The sequence below is a fragment of the Lynx rufus genome, unplaced genomic scaffold, assembly GCF_022079265.1.
Source record: "Lynx rufus isolate CCGP_SWC_20201006 ecotype Redwood Valley unplaced genomic scaffold, mLynRuf1.p SCAF_3, whole genome shotgun sequence".
NCBI lineage: Eukaryota > Metazoa > Chordata > Mammalia > Carnivora > Felidae > Lynx > Lynx rufus.
In genome coordinates this window covers 56,527,282-56,550,738 of record NW_025814845.1, presented here as the reverse complement: position 1 = coordinate 56,550,738, position 23,457 = coordinate 56,527,282, and the positions used below count along the sequence as shown (strand labels likewise).

At 39.6% G+C, this 23,457-nt stretch overlaps 1 non-coding gene across 1 annotated transcript; it reads right to left on the bottom strand.

Moving 5' to 3' along the window:
* Nucleotides 1-16,170: 16,170 nt before the first annotated feature.
* On the bottom strand, nt 16,171-16,273 carry LOC124521381 (U6 spliceosomal RNA). The gene has a single exon (XR_006964479.1). It is a non-coding gene; the product is annotated as a U6 spliceosomal RNA (small nuclear RNA).
* Between the last annotated feature and the right edge of the window lie 7,184 nt (nt 16,274-23,457).

The window sequence follows — 23,457 nt, the reverse complement described above, 5'->3', positions numbered from 1 at the left end:
TCATTGACTTCTCCTTGCTATCTCTAAGCACAGGCAGTGCCTGTCCAACCATGGAGAAAAGGTGACTTTATGTTCGAGAACACAGACTTTTCTATACCTATTAAATTCTATTACATATTTCATTTTTATATTTCTATTATGTTAATCCTTCTTAGGGTTTCTCACACTCCTGTATTTGCCACTCCAGTCTCCTGTCTGCAGACTGGGGCGAAAAGGCTAGTTACTATTCATCACAAATCAACAGAATGTATGGAAAACAATCTGTTGTATGAATAGCACGATTAGTTACTTTTTAACCAGCTCCGGTGGCAGCTCAGGTAAGTCTCTGAATCCATGACCTCTGCTGTAGAATAAAGCAGCCGGAATCCAGCTCCTTTCCTAACAGGATGTTTGTTGAAGGTTATACAATGGAAAATGCGGCTGTGGCTGCCACAAAAAAAAAAAAAAAAAAAAAAAAAAAAAAAAAAAGGCATTTCAGTTTCTGCCACTAGAGGGCACCGCAGCCCAAGACCTAAGATGAGGTTCTCGCTAACCTCACTGCACTGCAGGGGCAGTGAGACATTTCACTGTATTGCATTGCATTGTTTTTTTGTTTTTTTTTTTTTCTGTATTGTACTATACTGTATTATACTGAATTGCATTAAGTTACATTGTGTCTTATGGTATGGGTTTCTGACGGTATTTAATTGGATTGCCTTAGAGAAAATGCTATTTGCTATTATCTTTTTAAGTTGATGCCTATCCTTGATGCCCGATTGTCATTTTCGTTAATATCAGTGGCTGAAATCGAAGCACAGAAAAAGCATAATTCATCTCCAGAATTCTTTATCAGACTCATTGAGGAAGATAGGAAGAGACATCACGTTATACTTGAAAGTACGTGGGTGATTCAATCAATCTTGTGAACCATGGCCTAGAACTTTGCTTACACAGAGTAGGCATTCAAGAACATAGTTCGGTGAACTAGACATGATTCTATTGCATGTATGCTATTATTGGGTGAGCTTGGGAAGACTATTTAATTAAATATTTCTGGAAGTGGGTCCCCTGATTACCTATAATTGAATCATCTGGGTGTTAGTTTAAATGTTATTACTTTTTTTTTTTATTTTATATATGAAATTTATTGTCAAATTGGTTTCCATACAACACCCAGTGCTCATCCCAAAAGGTGCCCTCTTCAATACCCATCACCCACCCGCCCCTCCCTCCCACCCCCCATCAACCCTCAGTTTGTTCTCAGTTTTTAACAGTCTCTTATGCTTTGGCTCTCTCCCACTCTAACCTCTTTTTTTTTTTTTTCCCTTCCCCTCCCCCATGGGTTCCTGTTAAGTTTCTCAGGATCCACATAAGAGTGAAACCATATGGTATCTGTCTTTCTCTGTATGGCTTATTTCACTTAGCATCACACTCTCCAGTTCCATCCACGTTGCTACAAAGGGCCATATTTCATTCTTTCTCATTGCCACGTAGTATTCCATTGTGTATATAAACCACAATTTCTTTATCCATTCATCAGTTGATGGACATTTAGGCTCTTTCCATAATTTAGCTATTGTTGAGAGTGCTGCTATGAACATTGGGGTAAAAGTGCCCCTATGCATCAGCACTCCTGTATCCCTTGGGTAAATTCCTAGCAGTGCTATTGCTGGGTCATAGGGCAGAAGACATGAATAGACACTTCTCTAAAGAAGACATCCGGATGGCCAACAGGCACATGAAAAGATGTTCAGCGTCGCTCCTTATCAGGGAAATACAAATCAAAACCACACTCAGGTATCACCTCACGCCAGTCTAAATGTTATTACTTTTTTTTAAAAAAAAGTTTCATTTTTTGTTTTTGAGAGAGAGAGAGAACACATGTGAGGGGGAGACGGGCAGAGAGAGGATAGAAGATCTGAAGGGTGCTCTGTGCTGACAGCAGAGAGCCCGACGCAGGGCTCGAACTCACGGACTGTGAGATCATGACCTGACCTGAAGTCAGATGCTCCACTGACTGAGCCACCCAGGCACCCCAAGTGTTTCTTAAGCTACCTTAGACCTCATACACCAGCACCCCTGTGAGGTGATGGTGGCATTAGAGGAGAATCTGCATTTTTTAAACATTTTTTTAATGTTTATTTTTATTTTTGACAGAGAGAGAGAGACAGACAGACCATGAGTGGTGGAGGGGCAGAGAGAGAGGGAGACACAGAATCCGAAGCAGGCTCCAGGTGCTCACCTGTCAGCACAGACCCCACGGGGGGGGCTCGAACTCACAGACCGCGAGGTCATGACCTGAGCCAAAGTCGGAAGCTCAACCGACTGAGCCACCCAGGCGCCCCTAAATTGCGTTTTGAATAACCGTTTTATGTGTGTATTAAAGTTTCAGAACCAGTGGCTTAATCTCCTGCTGGTCTTGGTTTTCTCCCTTCTTCATCTGAGGGACTAATGAAGAAACTAAATCAATTCTTCGGTACCGGTGCGTCTGTGGAGTCATCACCATTTGCCAGGGGCGGGAGATGTCGGTTCTCATAGTCACAGAAGCAAAGCTCAGCAGGAAGAGTGAGACTGAGCTTATTTCCATCCGCCGCTTCCAGTCCCTCAGCCACCGGCAGCATCCCTGGATGTGAAGCAAGGGAGCCTGGACCTGGGCACAGCGGACAAATCCAGCCGGGGAAAAGAGGAGCAGCAAACAGACATCAGATCTGTATTTCAAAGTCTGATCCCTGAGCCAGCCAGGAACTTGCTAAAAAATGCAAGTTCTCAGGTTTCACCAAGGACTGAGTCAGAAGCCCGGGGACTGGGGTCTCGTAGTCTGTGTTCTGACAAGTCCTTGGGTGATTCTGAAGCGCACTGAAGTTTGAGAGCCAATGCACTGCCTCTCTGCAGTGTTCCAGGGACAGCAGAACCTGAACGACTTGAGTCACTGTCCTGACTCCCGAGGGCCCACGGCTTTTGGGTGGACAGTGCTGCGAGGTTGGACCTCTCCTTCGTGAACCAAACAGGCTCTTCAGTAAAAAAGATTTTCCTTCCTGGAAAACTGCCCAGACCCTGACATAATTATTAAAAACAGCTGTATACACATAAATGCTCATTTAGACTGATGCCACTTTGAAGCAGAAGAAAGGAATATATTTTGTCAATGGCTTCCATGCAGCTAAACAAGAAGAAAAGGGCTCTGCTTTGTCAAGATTCAAGGGAAATAGTCCTTTTAAAATTCTCTATTGGAGCATATTGCCTATTAGGCTAAAAGTTTCCCCCAAAATATAGTATTCTCCTGAGATGTTCAAGTTTATAGATGGGAATACTACTCAACTTTATGTCTTAAGGCCTCAAGAAGGGCTTCAGTATATGTTTGGTAAACTGCAAAATAATCCACCATCACCAGAAGGACACTCCCTTCTGTAATAGAGGGCCCAATACTATAAGGACTTATTAAAATTTGGCACCATATCTTTTACCTAATAATGTAGCCTAAAGTAAATATATTGGGGTGCCTGGGTGGCTCAGTCGGTTGAGTGTCCGACTTCGGCTCAGGTCATGGTCTCGCAGTTCATGGGTTCGAGTCCCGTGTCGGGCTCTGTGATGACAGCTCAGATCCTGGAGCCCGCTTCTGATTCTGTGTTTCCCTCTCTCTTTCTGCCCCTTCCCCACTCATGCTCTGTCTCTCAAAAATGAATAAACGTTAAAAAAAAATTTTAAGTAAATATAATTATCAGCATATTCATTCATGTGTCAATTTTAATCTGCCAACAAATATTTGTTAGTGTCTACTGTGTTCCAAGCACAATTAGAACCACTAAGATTACAGCAGTGAACAAAAGAAATGAAGATCCCTGTCCTCATGAGGATTATATTCGAGTGAAAGAAGATTAACAATACACAAACAGAAAAATGAAAATCAGTAAGTGCTGTAGAAAAAATAATGCAGGGAAGGGAGACAGGTGGTGCTGGGTGGGGGTGGGGTTGCAATTTTAAGTGGTTAAAGAAGGAATCTCTAGGATGGTGACTATTCAGCATGCTGTGTCTCCTCTGGGGAAAGATAGGTCAGGTAGAGGGAAGAGCGATTGCAAATACACTGAGGGACCACCAGGAGGCCAATGTCACTAAACAAAAAACAAAAAATAAAAAACAAAAAACCTGAGCAGTGTGGAGAGGACAGGAAAATGGCCAGTTGTGTCATGGAGAGCCAGACTGCACAGAGCCTTGAGAGACATTTGCAGGACTTTTACTCTGAGTGAAATAAGGCATCAGTTGAGCTTTTTAAAACAGCATGAATGGTATGATCTAAAATACGTGTTCTACGAGGACCACTTTGGCTATGGTGCTAAGAATAGGCTATGTGGGAGAAGCAGAATGAAAGCAAGAGAACAATTATTAGGTTTTCCAAAATTCATGAGTGAGACAATAATGCCTCCGACCAGATGATAAGAAGAGGTGTTAATAGTTGGAACCTTCTATATATATTCTGGAGATAGAACAAATAGGACTTGCCCATTGCCTGGATGATGGAAGAGAGAGGTTGGGGCTATGTCTGTATTTTATGGTTTGAATAATTGGAAGGATAGATTTTTCATTTACTGAAGATTGAGAAATTGCAGTTGGGGTGGGTGCCGAGCAGGAGTTGGCTTCCAGACATTAGATTTGAGATGCCTATTGAAAATCCAAGTGGAGACGTTGAGTTGGCGTTTGGAAAGAAGATGTGGCATATATACACGATGGAATATTCATCAGCTTTCAAAAAGAATGAAATCTTGCCATTTGCAATGACGTGGATGGAGCTAGAATGTATTATGCTAAGCAATATAAGTCAAAGAAAGACAAATACCATATGATTTCATTCATATGTGGAATTTAAGAAACAAAACAGATGATCATATGGGAAGGGGGGGAAGAGAAGAGAGGGAAACAAACCACAAAAGATTATTAATGATAGAGAACAAACTATGGGTTGACAGAGGGAGATGGGTAGGAGATGGGCTAGATGGCTGATGGGTACTAAGGAGGGCACTTGCGGTGATGAGGACTGGGTGTTGTATGTAAGTGACGAAACGCTGAATTCTAATCCTGAAACCAATATTGCACTTTATGTTAACTAACTAAAATTTAAATTAAAAAAAAAGTCTGTAGTGGAGGGGCAGATTTAGGCTAGAGATATAACGTTAGAAGTCAGCCATATATATAGACAACAGTTGTCATGAGAAGAAAAGAACAGTTTTATAAAACCAGCTTATAACTTATACAAGGTTGTTCAGAGCCACTCTATTCATAATTGTTTAAAAGTGGAAATAGTTTAGGTGTCCAGTAGTAGGAGAATGGATAAACAACCTGGATATACAACAGTATATATACTGTAATATCACTCAGTCATGAAAAGGAACATGCTTCTGAAAACGGCAACTACCTGAATGAAACTTACAGAAATGATAATAGGTAAAAGAAGTTAGACACGAAAACTACACACTGTATGATTCCATCCACATGGAATGGGCAAAACTAATGTGTATGGGAAAAAATCAGAACAGCAGTTGCCTCTGAAGGGTTACCTCTGCAGGAATCAACTGGAAAGGCAAATGAGAGAACTTTCTGATATGACGGTAACTTCTGTTTCTTGATAAGGGATTGGGTCGCATTGGTATATGCATTCATCAAAACTCATCCAATGGAACATTTAAGATTTGCTCATTTCACTGTATGTAAGTTACATCTCAAAAAGAAGCAATATTTGTTCATATGCAAGTATTGAACTCTAGCTAATAAAAATGATATGCATACAAAGTTTAGGAGTAAAACAAACTGATTTCTATAATTTACTTGGAAATATGTTTTTAAAAATATGATCATAAAGAATGGATGGATGGATACATTGATATACAATTTTAAAAACAAGTATAATAAAGTTTTAATTGCAGAATTTATGTGGTGAATATTTAGGTATTTGTTGTAAATTCTACTCTACATTAAAAATTTATTATGAAAATTTTGAAATTGAAAACTATGAAATTACTGAAAAAAAATCAGACTACTATAGGTTCAACGCATTGGTTGGTTACTTTTATACCCTTCAACTTCCATCTGAACTTACTAAAGTGTAAGTCCCATGGGAGCACAGGGTCTGTCTTCCTACATGCTGCTCTGTGACGGACACTTGTCACAGTGCATTGGGACACTCCCAATGTATATATATTTGATTGTGATTGACTCAGTGGCTCAATCACAAGGTAGTCTCAATTTAGCTACTGAACTGGGAGACAGAGCCACAGTTAACTTAATGGGGGTTGTACTGGGGGAGAAGAATTTGTCAATAAATTTGAGGAAATACAGGAAAAGAGAAAAAGACTTCACTCTTCAGGACGTCTTTTTAAAATTTGTTTATTTATTTTGAAACAGAGAGAGAGAGAGAGAGAATCCCAAGCAGGCTCCACACTGCCAGCATGGAGCCCAATGCAGGGCTTGGACCCACAAACCACAAGATCACAAACCTGAGCCAAAATCAAGAGTTGGATGCTTTTTCAGCTGACCTATCCAGGTGCCCTTCATTTTTTTTTTAATGTTTATTTTTGAGAGAAAGAGACAGAGCATGAGTGGCAGAGGGGCAGAGAGAGAGGGAGACACAGAACTGGAAGCAGACTCCAGGCTCTGAGCTTTCAGCACAGAGCCCGACGCAGGGCTTGAACCCATGAGCAGTGAGATCAGGACCTGAGCCAAAGTCAGGTGCTTAACCGACTGAGCCACCCAGGTGCCCCATGTGCCCTTCATTTTTCAGGACATTTTAAATACCTCTCCCCACTCTCTTATGTTTTGGGGCTCCAAGGAGAAGTTGGATGTAATTCTTCTCTTTGCCCTTCTATAGGTAAGAGGTTTTTTTCCTTTGGCTTCATTTAATAGTTTTAGTCATCTTCTGCAATTTAAATACTAATTTTGGCATTTATCCTGCTTGGTGTTCTCTGAGCTTCCTGGCTGTGTGTTTTGGTGTCTGACATTAATTTGGGGGAAATTTTCAATCATTCTTGCTTCAAATATAGCTCCTGATTTTCTGTCCCTTTCTTCTTCTTGGGGTATTCGCATTATGCATACTTGCCCCACCGTTCTTAGATATCCCATTCTGTCTTTTTCAGCCTTTTTTTTCTCTTTGTTTTTCCGTTTGGGATGTTTCTACTGACCCATCCGCAAGCTCAGAGTTTCTTCCTCAGTCATGTACAGTTTACCTACGAGCCCATCCAAGGCTTTCTTCATTTCTCTTACAGTGTGTTGGATCCCCAGCGTTTCTTTTTTATTCTTTCTTACAATTCCCACCTCTCTGCTTACATGGCCCTTCTGCTCTTGCAATGTTGCCTACTCGGCATATTAGTTATATGAGTTTTACCTCCAGGAGCTCTACCAGGTCCTCACATTAATCATAGTCTTAAAAATTTTGTGAGGTTAAACTCACATAAGTGACCCCTCCACCACCAATAATGGATCCCCCTGGAGTTTTTTTAATGTTTATTTATTTTTGAGAGGGGGGGGAGGGGCAGAGAGAGAGGGGGACAGAAGATCCAAAGCAGGCTCTGCACTACCTGACGCTGGGCTCAAACTCATGGACTGTGAAATCACGACTTGAGCCCAAGTTGGACACTCAATGGACGGCCAGAACCACCCAGGCGTGCCCCCCCACCCCTTGCCCCACATGGAGTTTTTAACTCTCTGACTTGTCCACAGGAGCCTCCAGCAATTCAGCAATTTCAGGTCAGGTTTTCTTACCCCCGGCACTGGTTGCCTGGAGTTTTCTGCTCCTGTGTTTCTCTTCTGGTGAGTTGTGATTCTCTACGGTTACCTGTTTTCCGGAGAGCAGTTGGCCCTGCTAATCCCCCTCTCTTACGGATTTAAAAATTTTTGGTCAGTTCAGGTTTTTACTTGTTGTTGGCAGAACGGTGACATCTAAGCTCCTTACATTCCAGACAAGAAACCAGAAGTCTCTCCCTTTGTTCCTGAGATTTGCAAGTGAGGCAGAGAAAGAGAGGCAGCCTTCAGAGGGAGGATTCTCTGAGGCCTGGACCTGAACAGTAGAATTTAGGCTAGTGACAGGGGGGCAGACAGGAGCAGGAAGCCTCTCCTCCTAGATGTATTCACCACTTTGGCCCCTCCAGACGTGACATTTTGGGAAGCCTCAGGATAGAACACTCAGGCTTGGGCATCAGCCTTGGTCCCAGAGAAACGCAATGGCAGTGAAAGGGGTGTGGCTTCAAATGGTTGCAGCCAGGGGTCAGGAGAAATCTAATCTTCCCCAAGCCTGGGGAAATCTAGAAGCCCTTACTTAGAAGGGATTTTGTTGGGGCCAAGTTCTGGCGCCCTTGAGTTAGAGAACAAACGGCCGTGAAATACGGGGTTTACCATTTACCCCATGTTGAGCCACATTTCACCCCCTTGGGAGTGTCCACATCTCCTCTTACAGCGGTTTCTGGGTTCAGTCAAATGATTAGAACAAAGACAGTCAGGAATATTGTGACTCTTTGGTGACAGCAAAGAAAATGTGTTCAAATTTGCAATGCAACAGGCCATAAATAGGTCAGATACAGTTGACCCTTGAACAAAGCGGGGGTTAGAGACACCAACCCCTGCATATTTGAAAATCCTTGTATCACTTTTGACTCCCCCAGAACTTAACTACCAATAGCCCACTGTTGACCAGAAGCCATACCAATAACATGAACAGTCAGTTAACACATTTTGTAAACTACATGTATTATATACTGTAAACTTACAATAAGCTGGAGGAAAGAAAATGCCATTGAGAAACTCATAAGGCAGAAAAAAAAATGTTTATAGTACTGGACTGTATTTATTGAAAACATCACGCCTCTAATTGGACCCACATATGTCAAACCTGTCCTGTTCAAGGGTCAACTATAGTAACACGTGTAAAAGGGGAAACTGGTGATTTGTGGCCCGGAACTGCAGTTTCAACATCAGGAGTTCAACATCATGGGTTCCTGTGGCTTCAAGTTCCCCAACTGTAGAAAATAATGTCAACAAAACCAGACTCAAAGTGAGAGATGGACAGGAACCAGGGAACCCTCTGGCTATAAAACTGCAATGGAAATGTGAGCCCCTAAGTTTCAGGTTCCAGGGATCTGTACCCACAGGAGCCTGAGGCTAAAAAAGCCAGTCCACTGCTTCGGACGACAGCTGATGTGGAATTTGGAAAGGAGGTGCTGATGTGTTAGTCCCTTCTTGTGCAACTGAAGCCCAGAAACACACCCTGAGTCCTGGTCGCAGGACGTTGGTCTGGATGCAAGATGCTTAACTGCCTGCAAGTGGAACAAGCTTCGTAACTCCCTTCCCTGCCTTCTATCTTCTTTCGATTTTTCCCAGGCCTTAATTTTGCTGGGGCAGATGCCAGGGGATGGGGCAGCCAGTAGGATTGACGTGCTTGATGTTGACACATGAAATTAGGAAGCGGAAGAAGAGCTACTCAAACAGTAATCTTCCCCCCTCCTTGCTACCTCATGCACTGGCTATCATGAAGCAACACTAGTCCCTAGAAAGATGCTGTGGGGATTAAAACATTCTTCCTCTTGTCTACTGCCTTTGATAGCTACGGTATTGAACACTCATTAACGCCAAAGCTCTTTTAATTGTATACAGCACCCTAAGAAGATTATACACAGCTTGACATCAAGATTATCAAAACCTCGTGTATTTATCTTTATATTTATATGTGTATATGAGTACACGTGTGTATATGTTGGAAGGGGGAGGCGCAAAAACTGACAACTACTTTGGGCGTCAAATTAATCGCTAACATTATTTACCATAGCCAAGATATGGAAACAACTTAAGCTCATAGATGGATGATCGCATAAACAAGTTGCAGTATATATACAAACGAGGAGATTCTGCCATTTGCGATAACGTGGATGGACTCTGAGGGCGTTAAGCTAAATGAAAAAAGAGAGAGAAAGACACATACTAGGTGATCTCACTTCTATGTAGAATCTAAAAACAAACAAAACCAAAGTCACAGAAATTGGGATAAGATTAGCAGTTACTAGAGGTGAGGCATAGGGGGAGTTTGGAGGAATAGAAGGAAGGTGGTATAACCTCCAGTTATACAATAAATAGGTACTAGGGATATAAACGTACAACATGATGACCATAGCTAACACTGCTTCGGGAGATATAGATCTATCTATCTATCTGAAAACAAGAGAGTAAATCCTAAGAGTTCTTATCTCAAGAAAAAAATCTTTTCTTTTCTTTTTTGCTTTCTCTTTTTATTGTTTTCTATAAGAGATGATGGATGCTGACTATATATGGTAGTTATTTCGCAATATATGTAAGTGATACATATGTAATGTATGTAAACATTATATTGTGCACCTTAAGCATATGCAGCATTCCATGTGACCTATATCTCAATAAAACTGGGGGGAAAAGTTATTCTGTGCCAAAAGCTCTCCTAAAGGTTTTTCCCATTCACTGTGTTTACTCATTTTATCCTGACAACAACTTTGTGAAACAGCTATTACTATTTTCATCAGTATTCCGTTTCTAGGGATGGGGAGGTTAAGATTGCAGAGATGTCAGGAATGGAGAGGAATTTGGATCTAGGCTGTTAGTGCTACCATTCCTGGACTGCAGGTGCTCTCTTCCTGGGGGCCTGCACCTCTAGCAATTTCTGAGTGACGTCTTTCAGGTTTTCTATGTAGAGTATCATGGCATCTGCAGATCGTGAGAGTTTGACTTCTTCCTTGCTGATTTGGATGCCTTTTATTTCCTTTTGTTGTCTGATTGCTGAGGATTGTACTATATTAAATAACAGTGGTGTGAGTTGATATCACTCTCTTGTTTCTGACTGTAGAGGAAAAGTTCTCAGTTTCCCTCCATTGAGGCTGATATTAGCTGTGGATTTTCCATTTAAAGTCTTTCTTTTGTTGAGGTGTAGCCCCTCTAAAACTACTCTATTGAGGGTTTTCATCATGAATGAATGTTGTACTTTGTTAAATGCTTTTTCTGCATCTATTGAAACGATCATATGCTTCTTATCCTTTATTTTATTAATGTGGTTTATCACATTAATTGATTTGTGAATATTGAACCTTTTGCAACCCAGGAATAAATCCCCCTTGATCGTGGTGAATGATTTTCTTTAATGTATTGTTGGATTAGGTTTGCTAGTATTTTATTGAGACTATCTGCATCCATGTTCATCACAGATATTGGCTTGTAGTTCTCTTTTTTAGTGGGGTCTTTTTCTGGTTTTGGTATCAGGGTAATACTGGCCTCATAGGATGAATTTGGAAGTTTTCCTTCCTTTTCTGTTCTTTGGAATAGTTTGAGAAGAATAGGTACTAACTCTCTTTAAATGTTTGGTAGAATTTACCTGTGAAGCCATCTGGTCCTGGACTTTTGTTGGCTGAGAGTTTTTGTTTTGTGTTGTTTTTACTGGTTCAATTTCGTTGCTGGTTATCAGTCTGTTCAAGTTTTCTATTTCTTCCTGTTTCAGTTTCAGTGGTTTACTTGTTTCTAGGAATTTATCCATTTCTCCCCGATGATCCAGCAATTGAGCTACTAGGCATTTGCCCAAAGAACACAAAAATACTCATTCAAAGGTATACATGCACCTCAGTGTTTACAGCAGCATTACCAACCATAGCCAAATTATGGAAACAGCTCAAGTGTCCTTTGATGAGTGGATAAAGATGTGGGATATTTATAGAATGGAATATTACTCAACCATCAAAAGAATAAAATCTTGCCATTTGCAATCACGTGGATGGAGCGAGCAAGTATTCTGCTAAACAAAATAAGTCAGTCAGAAAAAGACAAATACCATATGATTTCACCTGTATGTGGAATTTAAGAAACAAACAAAAAAATGACCATAGGGGGAAAACAGAGAGAGAGAGGCCAATCAGGAAAGAGACTCTTAATTACAGAATACAAACTGATGGTTACCAGAGGGGAGGTGGGGTGGGGGGGAGGGTGTTAAGCAGGTGATGAGGATTAAGGAGGGCACTTATGATGAGCCCCGGGTGTTGCATGGAAGTGTAGAATCACTACATTGTACACTTGAAACTAATATTACACTGTATGTTAACTCACTGGAATTTAAATAAAAACTTAAGGGAACCTGGGTGGCTCAGTCGGTTAAGCATCTGATTCTTGATTTTAGCTCAGGTCGTGATCTCACTGTTCGTGGGTTTGAGCGTTGACAGCATGGAGCCTGCTTGAGATCCTCTCTTCTCTCTCTTTCTCTCTCTCTCAAAAAGAAATAAATAAACTTTTAAAAAAAGACTTACAAAAATTCATTATAGAAAACCTAACAAACAAACAAACAACTAAATAATACTGCATCCTCAAGGCTACCTAATTCTGCAATTTAATTTAATTCTCTGATACCGCTAAAAGAGCTTTTTCTGCAGTAGCTTCCTTGTTCAGATCTTTGCTTACAGGTACACATTGGGGGTTGGGACCTTTGCCTGTGGGATAGAAAAATGACAGATTAGGGGAATGGAATGTCACATTTCAAGACAGTCTAGGGAGAAAAAAAAAGATTTATAGCATTGGGTTTCTTTGACCTCTTCCTTCCTTCCTTTCAACAATGGTCACCCGACATTCCTTCTCTCATTGACAGGCATCTACATAGTCCAAGACCAAAAGAAAATAGCACACTTCTCCCCAAACTGTAAGTCTTCTGGGCATTGCAGGCACCGGGATGAGTGTATCTGCCAGGTTGGTCGTAAAGGGTGAGCACAACTGAAATGTTAGAAAAGTTGATCAAATGTTACACAATTGAAAAAAAACTCTTCATCTCTGCAACAATTACGTAATTGTAATTGTAGCCACAATTTAATGAATAGCCACCATCGGTTGGGCATCTCACATGCTCTCACTAACCCATAAGATAACCTTATGTGTTATCCTCAGTTTACAGACAATGAAGCTGGAGCTTCTGATTCCCCCCTCGGGCTGTCTTCACTCCAGCTACCCTGAATTTTTTTCAGTCTTTTAATTTTCCCTGCTCTTTTCCGCCAAAGATCTTTTGCATAGGCTGCTCCTTCTGATTGGATGCCATTTCCTCCACCCTGTGACTTATAATGCAGTTTAGAACTTATCTCAGAGTATAATCATATACTCATTAGTGTCATTTTTAAAGAATGTCTATCTCCCTCTTGATACTGTGAGGTCCATAAGAGTGGGGATTATAGATGCCGTTGCTCATTATCATGTCATAAGAAATTAGTACAATGCCAGGGACATGGTAGGCACTCAGTACTACAGGTTGCATTAATTAATTTGCCCAAATTCACAGGGCTAAGAGTCAAACCAACTTCTTCCTGGCTCCAAAGCCTGAACCGTCTCTCTCTGTGCTGTGCTGCCTCCAACATTTTCATGGCACTGTAGGAAAATAAATTGGCCTTTAATAAATAACCTACATAGAGATTCCATGGAAATGGAGCCCAGCAGACCACAGCACAACCACAGTTGCAAAATGTGGGTGTTGGTATGAATAACATTGCAGATGCTTTCAGCTTTTGATTTTGCGGGGGCTTCTCCACCTCTCTTCTGTCATAGTTGTCTGTCCATCCAACTATAGAAACCACTCTTCCTACCCTCTGCCCAACGCACCCTGAATTTCGGTGGCTGCCAGTCCATGTACTCGCTTCGGTGAGTAGATGGACAGATAGATACATGCGATATAGGTACAGATGATACAGATTTGTACGCATGTCTCTCCTTTTGGAAAGGATTAAAACGGATGTTTGAATCACAGTGGAAAAATAAAACCTTCAAACTATGAATTTTTTTTCTAAAATTGTTTTTCAGTATTCACAATCTACTTTCATTTTCCCTTTAGTTCCATCTCTCAGTTCTAATGCTGCACTTCAGTCTTGGAAGTATCAGTTTCTTGCTTTAGAGATCTTTGCCCTTTCCTGCTTGGGTCTCAGCAAACAGCAATATAGTTTTCACTTACTAAGCAACGATTACGTGTAAGGTACATAGCACTTCACCTGCATGGCCTTGTACAGTAGGACTCCCAAGGTCTCTGTCAAGCTTCTCATTGTACAGAGTAGGAAACTAGGGCTCCAAAAAGTGGAGTAACTTCTCATGGTCACACAACCAGTACGGAGCACAAGCAGAATTCAAATCATATCTGATACCAATGTCTTCCTGTTCTTTCTGCCACACTGAAAAAAATAGCTAGAACATTTGAACCCAATTTAAAAGAAGTAATAAAGTCAGTCATCTCAAAGGCAGGGGCTGCTTGAACCATATGAAAACAGTAAGGGCAGATGACAAGCTACACTTACCTTTCCCTTCATTGTCTCAAGCTTTCTCTCCCTGCTTGCTTCCCATCTACACTTGCTCCTGCATAAAGGAAACTAGGAGTGCTTGACTGGTCAATTGGAAATGTCTAAGAAACTAATTCTATATTCGAATTAAGAAAGATAAAAGATTCAGGGGCGCCTGGTGGCTCAGTCGGTGAAGTGCCCGACTCTTGATTTTGGCTCAGGTCATGATCTCACATGGAATCAAACCCTGCTTTGGGTTGACATGAGCAGAGCCTGCTTAGGATGCTCTCTCCCTCCCTCTCTCTCTGCCCCTCCCCTGCTCATGTGCTTGTGCATTCTCCCTCTCTCAAACATAATTAATTAACTAATTAATTAATTAATTAAAAGATAGAAAAATAGAAAGTAAATATCATGTACCTTCTTCATAACAAGTGCTTTACAAACATTGACCCATTTACAACAATGCAAAGAACATTATTCACATTTTGTAGATGAGGGACACTTGGACAGGTTAAGAAACTAAAGCTCATCATTTTCTTGTGAGTCATTTCTGTTCCCTTTATAAACTTTTTCTGGCCAATTTCCTCCACATTCATATTTCAATCACCAGCTAAATGCTGATTACTCCCCAAATGTACTATTCTAGGTCCCATGCATCTCTTTGTTCCCAAACAACAATTCTCAACTTTTTTAGTTACTTGAAATCTCTTTACATTTTTCCACATTATTGACAACCCCAAAGAATTTTGCTTACATAGATTATATTTATAGATGTTTACTGTGTTAGAAATTAAAACTGAGAAAAAAATCAATTTACCTGTTAATTTATTTAAAAATGTAAATTCACTACATGTCAATTCTATGTTATCAAAAATGGCTATATTTTCCCAAACAAACAAAAAATGTCCTGAAGAAAATGTCACTGTTTTGTAGTTGGCAAATCTCTTTTCTATCTAACTTAATAGAAATAAGTCTTTTTTTTCAGTCTTTTTTTCAGTCTTTCAACTTGCAGTCATTAAATTTTAATTTTATGTGTCTGCATTTAATTCTCCTATCTGTTTCTGCATTTAACCTGCTACGATATTGACAAAAACTGGCATCATACGCATATATAGTTAGAAAGAGGAGTATCTTAATAGCTCCTCCTTTTTATTCTAAGTAATAAACAGACACTACCCAGAAGATACATAATTACATTACTAAAGTGTTTAACCTTGCTCCACCAGTATGTTGTGAATTACTTTATGTCACAGGAATTTGTCCCGGGAAGGATGCAAACAGGATATGCTCCAGGAGCTACTTACAGTGGGTATAGCCAACATAAGCTCAACCACGTCCTGTTTTCTGAAACTATACAAGCACCTATGCCTAAGATATATGACCATATGTAGCTAGAGTTATCAGGGGATAGAAAACAATTGTGAGATTTTGAGAACTTTTTTAAAATTAGTTAATTTATTTTGAGAGAGAGAGAGAGAGAGAGAGAGAGAGAGAGAATCCCAAGCAGGTTCCGTGCTGTCAGCACGGAGCCCAATGTGGGGTTCTATCTCAAGAACTGTGAGATCACAACCTGAACTGAAATCAAGAGTCGGGCGCTTAACTGACTGAGCCACCCAGGTGCCCCAGAGTATGAGAACTTTTAAATGAAAAACTAAAAGAGAAAAAAAAAACAAAAACATGCACACACTTAGTTACTTCTACGTGTGACTGCTGTGTCAAGTGTGTGTTATAAGCAACAGGGTGGTTTCGATATATGCGAGATGATGGGAGCTATTCAAAGTGTGGTCCCTTAGCAATAATACAGACAGGGGTCAAGAACATATCACTCACAGTCTGAATAAATGAGAACTGTGTTACTTATTTAACATTCATATGTCCCTGATTTCCTAGCAAATTCCTTTTTTTTTTTTTTAATATGGAATGCTTCATGATTTTGTGTGTCATCCTTGCACAGGGGCCATGCTAATCTTCTCTGTATCGTTCCAATCCTAGCAAATTCCTAAATTCATGGATTCTGCCCAGAAAGCAGACCAAATGTTACGGTTTTTCTTTCGAAATATGGTCACTATTACAATACACCATTAAAGAATGTCCAGGCTGTGACTTGACTTTCAGTATCATTCCACTGCTTATACGGAGATGTAAGAACATTGACCTTAACTGCTTATATGGTGTTATTATTATTATTACTATTGCTGTTATTTTATTCATCTTTTTCCAAAACTGGAAGAGTGTAAAGTTGTGTGCATACGCTGGGGGGAGAAGGAATGAAGAAACAGAATGATATACAAATCAAATTGACTAACTGCCATATTTAGGAAAAAAGCAATCACTGTCACCTTCTATTGGATGTCTTTATGCTTATACACAATTACCAATATTAAAAGGCAGTAACATTAGGAGTGGGAGAATGATGACTGCTTATTCCATTTGAAAAGGACTCTTCAAAGGAATGGAGAGTCCTTTTCAACTGGAATTTGCATCTGGGTGGCTCAGTCGGTTAAGCATTCAACTTCCGCTCAGGTCATGATCTCATGGTTTGTGGGTTCAAGTGCCGTGCTGACAGCTCAGAGCCTGGAGCCTGCTTTGCATTCTGTGGCTCCCTCTTTCTCTGCCCCTCCCCCACTCACCCTCTGCCTCTGTCTCTGTCTCTCTCTCTCTCTCTCCCAAGAATAGATAAAAACCTTACAAAAATAAAAATAAAAAAATAAAGAGTACATTTATCTGTTAAACAAAAATGTTGAGGCTCCCACCCCTTAAAATCTATCAAAACACCATCATGCTCTAGGTTTCTGTCACTGAATTTTGAAAGTATGTGTGTTTTGAAATCTCTTCTCTCCTGTGGCAGAGAAGACTGAATGGAGTCCATGTCCACGTTGACGATTGTGGCTTCTTGAAGGCAGAGACTGTCTTGTGCATCTCTATGTGGCCATCTCTGCATCTGCCTGGCACACAGCAGTTTTTCAATGACTGGGTAATTTGAATTCTTTCCACTTGCCATTACACTGTTGAAAAACAGTGTATATTGAAGGTGAGAAACTTTCTCTTAAAGAGGAAAAGTGCTTAGAAATAGAAATTATTTGGATCATTCTCAATATTATTTTTCATCGTTCAAGTTGTGAATGCAGTTGTGTGGCATTTATCCCCATCATGAAGACAAATCATAGCCTGATTCAAAAGTTACTGTTCAGCTCTGCAATGCCAACAACAGAGGGTGAGCCTTTCTAAAAATTCATCAACTATGGGGCACCCAGTGGCTCAGCCGGTTAAGCGTCTGACTTCAACTCAGGTCATGATCTCACAGTTCATGAGTTTGAGCCCCGCGTCGGGCTCTGTGCTGACCGCTCAGAGCCTGGAGCCTGTTTCGGATTCTGTGTCTCCCTCTCTCTCTTCCCCTCCCCCACTCATGCTCTGTCTCTCTCTGTCTGTCAAAAATGAATAAATATTAAAAAAATTGTTTTAATTCATCAACTATGTAAAAGTTTTTAAATGACCCAATCATCAAAAATAGCATGGCCTTAATTAAACTTTGGGAAGAATTTTAAAAGGGAATTTCTCCTCCCTTATCTTATTTTTCTCAACAAAGAAAAATTTTTATTTTTTTAAATCAAAGTTCAAAAGCCTTTGTTTTCATAGGAAATAAATTACATGTTCCTTAATCTAAATAGGAAATGATGGTTTACTCCTCAAGTTCAAGACAAATGTCAGGGTTTTTCCCAGAGAATTAATATTATCATTGTTGTAATTTACTAAGATATTGAATGTAAAAATTCCCAATTGTAAAATATATTTATTTTAAGCATTACATATTGGAAAAGTAATTTACCATGTTGCCTCATTATGAATGGCTGGCTTCCTTAATAAGGCAATCCAGTTTGGTTTTTACTGGGAGTCCCTTCAATGTTTAGAGTTGTGCTGCTTCCTTTTTTATTTCACTTAGTGCCTAGCATAGGCCTCAAGTACAGCTTCAGATACAAAATGAGGTGTGAGGCCACGAAACAAACTGATAAGAATGACCAAAGCAATTGGGTCACACAGTATTAGAATCAGGTAATTTCTTGTTCTTCATGTATTTTCCTCAAGTTACAATCATCTCTAAATATTTTTCAGGAGTGATATAGTGGTCTGTGGAAATGACCTAACCTAATGATAACCCACATCTCTTTTTTTTCCTCCTTTTCTGTTCTATTGCTATGGGTCATTGTATTCCTGCGACAGAATTGTAGTAGAAACACAACATAACCGGGGCGCCTGGGTGGCGCAGTCGGTTAAGCGTCCGACTTCAGCTCAGGTCACGATCTCGCGATCCGTGAGTTCGAGCCCCGCGTCGGGCTCTGGGCTGATGGCTCAGAGCCTGGAGCCTGTGTCCGATTCTGTGTATCCCTCTCTCTCTGCCCCTCCCCCGTTTATGCTCTGTCTCTCTCTGTCCCAAAAATAAAATAAATAAACGTTGAAAAAAAAATTAAAAAAAAAAAGAAAGAAACACAACATAATCTAAGTATTTCTTCCAACTTTTGATATATTGGCATGCATGCATGTTTGTATTTGTGTATATGACAGAACACACCAGATGTATTCATTAGATTGTACTCTAAAAAAACCCACCTCAAAACTTAGTGGCTTAGCACAACCACCATTGAAATAGCTCATAGTTCTATGGGTTGGCAATGTGGGCTGGGCTCAGGTGGATGGTGTTTCTGCTGTTCTCAGCTGGACTCATTTCTGGGTCTTTAGTCAGCTGCAGATTAGCTTAGTGGTTCTGCCTTTAGGCTGTCAGCTATGCTAATGGAGCAACTGGGCCAAGGGTCTCTCCTCATCCTACAGGCTAGCCCAGCCTTGTTCACATGGTGGTTCTGACTTGAAGAGCCCAACAAAGCTTAATCAACAGAGTAACTCCCATGGCCCAGCTGATTTTCAACTTTCTGCTTATATCACTTGGTACTGACCCATTGACCAAAGCAAGTCACATGTCCAAACCCAGAACCAGTTTAGAAACATCCCTCCAAAGAATATAGGGAGGCATGAACAAAGCAGAGCTATTCCTGTAGTCAATCTAGCACTCACTTGAGTACCCTAAAAGAAGGTATTAACCAAGAAAACTATCTCCTCTTAGGAACCTTTCTCCCCTAGACCTGAAGTCAATTGATAACATGGATGAACCTGCTGGCCTAGGAGAAATTGCCAGCAACAACAGTTAATGGTGAAATCACAAAATATAAACTAAATCATTATTATGCTATAGTGAGCAGCTATTTATGGTATTATAAGGCTAGACTAATCGAGAACATTTGAAAAAAGAAATGATGATCAAATTGTATTTCCAGACATTAAGCTGTACCATAAAGTTAGAATAATAAGAAACTAATGCCAGTATAGCTACATAGATGAATGAAACGAAACGTAAATTCTCGACTCGTGTTAAAAATATATATATACCTTAATACTTGCTAAAAGTATCATTTCAAGTTGGGAAAAAAGTAGATTTGTATTTATACACTCACCATGTATTTATTAAGCCACTATTATTTGTTCCTCTACCAGTGTTTCTTAAACTTCTGACATGGGCCTAGCATTGTTTTAGGCACAGAAGACAGAGCCATGAACCCAGAGGTCAAAGTTCCCATTTTCTTAGAGCTAAAGTTTTAATGAGAGGAGACATAAAATAAACAAATCACCCAAAACAATAAATACATGCTCAGTAATAAAACAGTAAAATGAATTCAGATGGTGATAATTGCCATTAGGACAATAAAATAGGGGACTGTGTTAGAGAAATATTGGAGGCCTTATTAGGATATGATGGCCATGGAAGGCCTCTCTGAGGTGGTAACATATAAGAAAAACCAGAAAAATGAAACCAGCTGTGTTGAGAGCTGAGCTTTCTGACAGAGACAATGATAAGAGCAAAGGAAATGAGGCCTGGTCTGTTTCAGGAACAAAAATCAAGCCAGAGCAGCAACTATAGAGTCAGGACCAGGGAAACAGAATCAATCAAGTAAAAGAAATAGGGAAGAATTTGGTCATGGGGGCCTCTGAGGCCATGGAAAGGAGTTCAGATTTAGATTTTATCCTGGATGTGGGGGTCAACCAGCAGAAAGGTTTTCAGCAAAGGAAATCAGAGGTAGTATTGTGATCTGATTTTTGTCTGTAGATGTTGCTGGTTATGGGTGGAGAATGGACATAGTGAGACAAGAGTGAAGGCAACGACCAATTAGGAGGACATCGTAGTGTTTGAGGAAGAAGTGATCCTGACCTAATTTGGGTGTAGTGAAGATACAGAGACTAAGATACAACATCAGGACTTGCTGATTTACTGGGAGTGGATGAAGGGAAAGAAAGGAGTCAAAAGTGACTATTAAACATTTGGCCTGAGCAACCATGAGCCTGACAGTCACTGTGCTATATTTTGGGGATACAAGGGAGAATAAGACATAGTCCTTGCCTTGTGGAGTTTGTAATCTATATTATTTAATAAATGTTACTTGGTTAATAAACTACTAGTTTAGAAAAATTGTTAGATTTAAATATCTCGTTTTTTCAGAAATATAGATCCATGGAACAGAGAACCAAGAAATGGACCCAAAAATGTATGGCCAACTAATCTTTGACAAGATAGGAAAGAAAGTCCAATGGAAAAAAAGGCAGTCTCTTCAAAAAATAGTGTTGGGAAAACTGGACAGTGACATACAGAAGAATGAAACTGGACCACTTTCTTACACCATACACAAAAATAAATTCAAAATGGAATAAAGACCTACATGTGAGACAGGAAACCATCAAAATCCTAGAGAAGAAAACTGGCAACAACCTCTTTGACCTTGACCACAGGAACTTCTTACTAGACATGTCTCTGGAGGCCAGGGAAACAAAAGCAAAAATGAACTATTGGGACCTCATGAAGATAAAAATCTTCTGCACAGTGAAGGAAACAATCAGCAAAACTAAACGGCAATGGGAGAAGATATTTGCAAATGACATGTAAGTAAAGGGTTAGTATCCAAAATCCATAAAGAACTTATCAAACTCAACACCCCAAAAAACAAATAATCCAGTGAGGAAATTGGCAAAAGACATGAACAGACACTTTTCCAAAGAAGACATCCAGATGGCAAGCAGACACGTGAAAATATACTCAACATCACTCATCACTAGGGAAATACAAATCAAAACCACAATGAGATAACACCTCGCATCTGTCAGAATGGCTAACATTAACAACTCAGGCAACAGCAGATGTTGGCGAGGATATGGAGAAAGGGGAATCCTCCTGCACTGTTGGTGGCAATGCAAACTGGTGCAGCCACTCTGGAAAACAATATGGAGGCTCCTCAAGAAGTTAAAAATAGAACTAACCTATGACCCAGCAACTGTACTACTAGGTTTTTATCCAAAGGACACAAAAAAAATGCTGATTTGAAGGGGCACATGTACCCCAATGTGTATAACAGCACTGTCAACGATAGCCAAATTATGGAAAAAGCTCAAATGCTCATCAATTGATGAATGGATAAAGATATGGCATATATATACATGGTATATATATACAATGGAATATTACCCGGTGATAAAAAGGAATAAAATCTTGCCATTTGCAACAATGTGTATTATGCTAAGTGAAATAAGTCAGTCAGAGAAAGACAAATACCATATGATTTCACTCATATGTGGAATTTAGGAAACAAAACAGATGAAAATATGGGAAAGGAAGGAAAAAATAAAATAAGATAAAAACAGAGAGGAAGCAAACCATGAGAGACTCTTAAATATAGAGAACAAACTGTGGGTTGCTGGAGGGGAGGAAGGGATGGGCTAAATGGGTGATGGGTATTAAGGAGGGCACTTGTTGGGATGAGCACTGGGTGTTACATGTAAATGATGAATCACTAAATTCTACTCCTGAAACCAAAAAATAAAAATAAATAAATAAAAAGCACAGTTTTACATCACAAAGTCTAGATGTGTTGAATGTTAAATTTAATATATGAATAATATCTAAATAAATAAGCTAGAAGAAAATAAATATGCATACTATATACTTCAAGGGCAGGAAAGCTTTTTAACAGATATAACTGATAAGGAAAAATATTAATAGATTGAATACTGAAATTTTCAAACTTTTGAATGTAAAAACATCTACAATAAACAAAATTAAAAGGCAAGTAATACTTGTGAAATATATTCATAGCATATATGATGAAGAGTTGATGTGCCTAATAAATCAATATGGAAAAGATGAGCAAAGAATACAGTAAGTAAAATAAGCAAAAATACAGGGTAAATCTATAGAAGGAATTTAATCTTACAGAAAATCAATAATGTACATATTTAAAATAGGACTTGATTGGTAAATAAAAAAATGAGAAGAATCTAGGAGTTATCCTAGGGGTATAAAGTTGACATTTTTTGGAAAGAAATTCTTTAAAAATACACAATTCCCTCTCAGTTGGCAATTTCATTTTTGGAAATGTATCTAAAAGGCATGATCATGGTTGTGTGCTGCTATATATAAACATTTACTGCAGTCTTGTTTACAGTAATATGAATTTCTCACAATAAAGAACTGATTAAATAATACTTTATATGGTGTAATATAGTGCAGCTAGTTAAAATCACATTGCAGGAAAAAAACAACCGACTGACATATGGTAGATAGTTCATAATATGTTTTATGTGATAGAATCAGGTTATAAAACATCAAGCCAAAGTTAATTGTATTTTGGTAAATACCTGTGGAGAAACTGCATCAATGAAGACGTACACCAAATTGTTTATATATTTGAGTGTTGGGATTGTAGGTGACTTTTCTTCTATATGTCTGTGATTTGCAACTTTCCACATTGCACATGTGTAACTATATATGTTTTATATTACAAAATTACAAAAAATGTATATATTTATGGAAGGGTAAGTACTCGAAAATAAAAGGAGTCACTGAGCCTCTAACTAAAGGTAACTAGTTGGAAACCAGAAGTCAGAATAAAGGCTTCAAGGATGCTTGTGATAAAAAATGCAAAACAAAGGTGCCCTAATACTGATAATAAGCAAATGATCCCCATAAGAGTGCAGGCAGTGAAGGTGAAGCATAAACTTAGACAAAGAAGTTCTGGAGTCTGGAGGCTAGAGACACTGTGGAGCCTGTTAGCCATCATTCAAAGGTCAGTCCATACAGCAGGGGATTATGGGGCCAACTAATCAA